The sequence below is a fragment of the Lasioglossum baleicum genome, unplaced genomic scaffold (assembly GCF_051020765.1).
Source record: "Lasioglossum baleicum unplaced genomic scaffold, iyLasBale1 scaffold1719, whole genome shotgun sequence".
Lineage (NCBI taxonomy): Eukaryota > Metazoa > Arthropoda > Insecta > Hymenoptera > Halictidae > Lasioglossum > Lasioglossum baleicum.
Window position 1 is genome coordinate 2,239 of NW_027470778.1, and position 6,875 is coordinate 9,113.

At 39.8% G+C, this 6,875-nt stretch overlaps 1 pseudogene; it reads left to right on the forward strand.

Annotated features, from left to right (window-relative positions):
* Positions 1-452: 452 nt before the first annotated feature.
* On the forward strand, positions 453-3,840 carry LOC143220908 (uncharacterized; annotated as a pseudogene).
* Positions 3,841-6,875: the final 3,035 nt, after the last annotated feature.

Consider the following 6,875-nt stretch of genomic DNA (forward strand, 5'->3'; position numbering starts at 1 on the left):
TTACACTAGATCATCTAATTCGTGCATGAAATTAAGGTGCCCATCTCTAAAGTGTACACTAATGTGTTTCTCTGAGGACGAAGCAGTATTCCAGATACAGCGGGATAGATTCTCGGAAGATAAGGACTTCGGAAGAATGTGTGCCTTCATACCAATGTGTAACGTCCTACAACGGTTTAACACTGTACCTCAATACTAATACAGTGATTGAAGGTATGTTTTGCCAATACCGTTCAGCACATTTACTCCCGGAATACCTGGATTGAATTTCGAAATCACAAGATAGGTGGTGCTATTAGCGTAACTGTTTAACTCTCAAGGAAGGTGGTACCGTGCTCGAACGATTTGACATGCGGTCTTCTAAGCAATATACGAAGTAATGGCGCCCATCGCTATAATGTATTCTAATGTGTTTTTCTGAAAACGAAGACTATTCACTGGATGCAGCGGGTATGCTTCTCGGCAGGTAAAACCTTCGGTCATGAGGATGTCTTCATACCAATATGTCTCGTTCTACAACAGTTCGACACTGTACTTTAATATGCATACAGTGAATTGAGGTGTCTTTTATCAATACTGTCCTGTGGATTTTCCCCAGAAATTCCAGGTTTGGCTTTCGGTATCACAGGATAGGTGAATCTATTAACTTAGCCATTCGTCTCTGACAGGAGGTGGCAACATCCTCGAGCGGTTTGCCCACCAACCATCTGTTTCAAACATGAAATTACGGTGCTCGCCTCTAAAATTGTATACTATTTCGTGCCTTTAAACGCGATGTTATAGTCTGGATGCAGCTGGTCAGTTTTGGGAGGGTAGGGAATTCTGTAAGAAGCGTAATCCTACATGAATACGTAATGTTGAACATCCGCTTGACGGCTGCTTTATCACTATTCATACCAGGACCGGTCAAATGATCGTTTTCAAATTTTTTGGAATTTGGAATTTCATACATTCAACGTAAGTGAATGGCCTGTAAATTTACGACATTTCCTCATATATATGTATGATACATTTTTCAATATGCACTTATTTTTTTATTGCTTATTTTCTGAAAAATATTTGTAGCCTGTCTAACCTACCATGACCGGTCATTTGACCGGTAGTATAATTTTTGCATCATTGCAATTGTTTCTCTCTAAGACTCAATGCCCAAACTATAAAGTCGTTACAGACGAAAGGTAATGTAGTCGTGGCACGATTTTATCCGAGAAATGCCTTCCAGAAAATGGTTTACGGCACTTCCTAGTGTTTACATTTCTCGCTCGACTATCGGGTTAGCGGTGTTTATTTGCTTGATTGATATCCGATACGGTCCAGATCCTCGAATGCTCTGACGCCATCTTCTCTACTGTGGCGTAAAATGAATAAACTTATAACTTAAGGTAATGCACGGACGTCTTCCCACGAATTCAAATCAGTATAGTTTTTCGACTCGAACAGTGTGCATCGAAATGTGACAGTCACAAAGAGCATACTTGGCAGCCTATTATTATTATTTTGTTACATTTTATATCGTAACGTGCTATAAGTGCAATTTTCATAGTGGTGAGTAAGTCTAATAATACGTCGCAGTAAGTTTCACATTTTGTCTTTTATTCATTTTTTCATCCACTTTGATATATATTTTAATATTTTAGTTTTTATTTCCCCCGTTAAATACTCACCCCAAAATATCATGACGTTAGCGGAGTGCGAATGTATTATCAGAGAGTATAAATGATATCGATGCAGAATGTTCTGAAGATGATCTGGAAATTCAGGATATGGAAAATGACAATACGGAAAATTATGATCCATTCGAAACCGACTCGAAGACGTATGAGGACGAAGGGAATATTTCGAACGTACGAAGACGACGAAAGAGAAGGAGATTTTTAGTTAGTTCCGACAGTGAGAATGAGGGAGAGGCAAGCGAAATTGCGGAGGTCGGAACTGTTTGGCAGGAATCAAAAAGAGGGACTAATCCTGGAAGAGCACCTGGTCATATTTTTCGGGAAACATCAAGCCCGACTGGGTACAGTAAACCTGATAGTATGAAAGGCGAAGTTAGGACGGCATTTTCTGTGATAATTTATAAGAATGTAATCGAACATATGAGAATGTGCACAGAGGCAGAGGCATTCAGATTTTTGGGATATAAATGGGAACAGTCTACTGCATAGTTATATGCATTTTTTGCAGGTATGTATGCACGAGGCGCATATGAGGCTAAGGATATAGATATAGCAGTTCTATGGAATAGAAAGTGGGGCCCGCCTTTTTTCTCAAGCACTATGAGTAGACTTGACTTCACGGAGATTATGAGATTTATTCGATTTGATGACAGGAATCAACGAAACGAACGGTTACAAACCGATAAATTCGCTACGATTTCCGAAGTTTGGTACAAGTTTATTGACAACAGTCAAAATTGCCATAAACCAGGTCGATATATTACGACTGACGAACAATTGTTTCCAACGAAAGCAAGGTGTAGATTCACTCAATACATGCCCAATGAACCGGACAAATTTGGTCTAAAATTTTGGTTATTATACGATGTACGTTGCAAATATATAATAAACGGCTTTCCATATTTGGGAAATGATGAAAATAGAGAATTCTCAGTTCATCTTGGGGAGTTTGTCACTATTAAATTAGCAGAACCGTATGTAGAATGTGGAAAAAATATAACCACAGACAACTTTTTCACAAGCCAACCTTTAGCAACAACACTTTTAGCAAAAAAAACTACAATTGTTGCGACAATTAGAGCAAATAGAAAAGTGCCACCAAGACCGACAAAACTGAAAAACGACGACATGGCACTTTTCTTAATCATACTCGGTCGCAGAAATAATAGTATGTTGACAATTTACAAAGCCAAACCAACAATGAAAGATCAAATTTTCAGCTCATCGCACAACTCCGTACAAGCTGAAGAAATTGACACCGAACACCGGAGACGATTCAATTGTATAATAGCACAAAATTTGGCGTAGATGTGACCGATCAAACGGCCAGAAATTATTCGGTAAAATCTAAATCTCGGATATGGCCTTTCCAAGTATTTTTTAATATCTTGGATTTAGCCGGATAAATGCATTGGTGTTATATAAAGAAACTTCGGGAGGAGAAATTACAAGACAGGAATTTCTGTTCCAATTCGCAGAAGAACTTGCCATTGAATACCAACAAAAGCACGACAATCAAAATCAATTAAAGCCCATCGCAAGTACAAATACAGGTTCCCGTGAACGGAAAGCATGTCGGATAAGGTATTGTAATCATAATAAGACGTACAAAGTCTGTCTAAAATGTAAAAAGTCTGTATGCGGAAAATGTACAGTTGGGAAGCCCATTTGGAAAAATGTTACGAAAAAGAATAAAATGTAGATTATGTACTGTTGAGTAAAAGAAAGTATATTTTTATACTGGTAAACTGGCTATTGGTTTGCATTCAATGTTGAAAAATGTAAGTTGTGAAAGACCGCTCATTTGACCGGTCGCGGTAGGAATAGGTATACGTGAAATGTCGGTAGGAATAGTGTTAATACTCAAACCGTGAACTGAGGTGTCTATTGCCAATACTGTACAGTGCATTTACTCTCGCAAAATCTGGTTTGACTCTCGTAGTCACAGGACAGGTGAAGCTGCTGATTTAGTGGATCATCCTTCAAAGTAGGTCGTAACGTTCTCGAAAGTATTGACACTCGATCTTCTACTTCACACATGAACCTACGTTGACCGTAACTAAAATGTGTACCTAATTGTTTCTCTGATCAGGAGGATACACTCTCTGAAACAGCTGGACAGTTTCTTGTAACGATAAGGCCTTCGGTGAAGAGTTTGACTCTATAACAATTGGCAACTCTCTCCAATTGTTTGACGCTCGACCTTGTTAGACATACATGAAATTATGGTGCTCCTCACTAAATTGTATAGTTATTTGTATCGCTGAAAACAAGGTTATCCTCTCGATACGGCGGGTTAGGTTCTCGGATTGTAAGGTCTTCGGTAAAGAGTAAGACGTTATACCAATTGGTAACGTTCTCATACGGGTCAACCCTCCACTTCAATATTCAGACCGTGAAGTAATGTTTCCATTCATTATACTGTTCAGCAGATTTACTCCTAGAATACCAGGTTTGACTCTCGAAATCACAGTATAGGTGAAGCTATTTGCTGAGCCGTCCGAATCTCAAGGAACATGGAAGCGTTCTCGAGCGAGTTGAAAATCGAGCATCATATTCATACGTGAATTTAAGGCGCCCGTCACCAAAATGTACACTCATTTGTATCTGTTAACACGAAGTTATACTCTCGATACAGCGCGTTATTCTTTCGAACGGCAAGGTCGCTAATAATACGCTTGAGTTTATACCAATTGGTAACGCTTTCAAACGGTTTGTTGCTCTAATTTAATATTCAAATCGTGAATTAATGTGCCTATTGCGAATACTGTTTTGCGGAATAACTCCTGAAATACAAGGCTTGACACTCGGAATGACAAGCGTAGGTGAAGCTATTGACAAGGCAATTGGATTCCTCTAGATGGTTTTAACGATTCCGAACGCTTTTGACACACGATCTTCGAATTCATACCTGAAATTAAGGTGCCCCTCACTTAAATGAAAAATAATTACTCTCCCTGAACACGACGATATACTCCGAATGGAGCGGGTGACGTACGCGGTATGTTTGGCCTTCGGTTAAATGTTTGACTTTATAGCAACTAGTAACGTTCTCAAACGGTTTGGCGTTCTACTCTAACATTGAAACAGTGAATTATGGTGTCTATTGCCTACACTGTTCAGCGAATTTACTCTTATACCTTATATCGAATACCTGGTATGACTCTCGGGGACACACGGTATGTCAAGCTACAGACTTAGCCGTTCGAATCACATAGAAGGTGGTAACGGTCTCGAACGGTTTGACTCCCGATCTTCTAATTCACGCATGACATTAATGTGCCGGATAATAAAATGTATACTAGTTCGTCCCTCTGAACACGATGTTACGCTCTCGATATTGTGGGTTAGTTTTTCGGAGGCCCAGGCATTCCGTAAGAAGTTTGACTTACCCCAATAGGTAATGATATACAACGGCTTGACGGCCTTCTTTAATATCCAAACCGTGAATTAAGGTCACAACTGCCAATATTATTCAGCGGACTTACTCTCGGCTTACATGGTATGACTCTCGAAATCACAGGATAGATGGAGCTATTGACTCATCCGTTCGACACGAAGTAATACTCTCGATGCAGCCAGATATTCTTCAGGAGAGTAAGGTCTTCTGTAAACCGTTTGACTTTATACCCATTGGTAACACTCTCAGACAGTTGGAGGCCCAACTGTTTTAATCATACCGCGAATTAAGGTGTCCATAACCAATAGTGTACAGCGGATTGAAAGCTGCAATGGTTTGACTCTCGGTGTCACAGGATAAATTAAGCTATAGACTTAGCTCTGCGTCACTCAAAGAGGATGGTAACGTTCTCGATCGGTTTGACCAACGATATTCTAATTCATACATAAATTAAGGTGCGGGCACTAAAATATATACTATTGTGTTTCTCTGAACACGAAGTTATACTCTCGGTGAAGCAGGCGAGGTTGGCGGAAGGTAGGGATTCAGAATGTGCTTGACTTTATATCAATTGGCAAGGGTCTCGAACGGTTTAACATTCTACTTTACTATCCAAACCGTGAAATAAGGTGTCTATTGGCAATACCGATGAGCGAATATACTCCATCCATACGTGGTTTGACTCTGCGAATCACTGGATATTTGAAGCTATTGACTTAGCTGTTAGAATATAATAGATGGTGGCTACGTTTTCGAAAGGTTTGAACCTCTAGCTTCTAATTCTTGCATGAATTTAAGGTGCCGTCACTAAATTACGTACTAATATGATCACCTGTACACGATGTTATGCTCTAGATGAAGTGAGTGAGGTTCGAGGATGGTACGGCCTTCTGTAAAACGTTTGACATTTCGACAATCGATAACGTTCACAATCGGTTTGAAGCACAATTTTAATATTCAAACCGCGAAATAAGGTGTCTGTTACAATAGTGCTCAGCGGATTTACTTCCGGAAAACCTGGCTTGACTCTTGGAATCGCAGGCTGGGTATAGCTATTGACTTAGCCGTTCGAACACCAAAGAAGGCGGTAAAGTTCTCGAATTGCTTGACACACGATCTTACAATTCATATATGTCGTTACGGTGCCTGTCACTCAAATGAATACTAACTACTTTCTCAGTACACGAAGTAATACTCTGGGCGAAGAGGGTGAGGTTCACGGAAGGGGAGGCCTTCGGAAAACGTTTGATTTTATATAAATTGCAAACAATCTCAAACGGTTTAACACTCTACTGTAATATGCAAACCGAGAATTAAGGTGTCTATTGCCAATCCTGTACAGCGCATTTGCTCACGCTACATCTGGTTTGTCTTTCGGCGTCACAGAATAGGTGATGCTATTGACTTAGCCGTTCGACTCTCAAAGAAGGCAGTAACGTTCTCGAACGGTTTGACTCTCGATTTTGCTATTCATACGTAAATCTGAGGTGTCCGTCTACTGAAACGTCTACTCATTTGTTTCTGTGAACACATAGCTAGATACTCGCTATAGCGGGATATGTTCTATGAAGGTAATGTATTCGTTAAAAAGATGGACTTTATAAGAATTAGTAATGATCTCCGACGAAGTGACACTCTACAACAATATTCAAATCGTGAATTAAGTTAATTACTGTCAGTACTGTTCAGCGGATTTACTCCGGAGAACCAGGATTGACTCTCGGAATTACAGGATAGGTGAAGGTATTGACTGACTTTCAAAGATGGTGATAACGATCTGGACAAGGTTGCCTCCGATATCC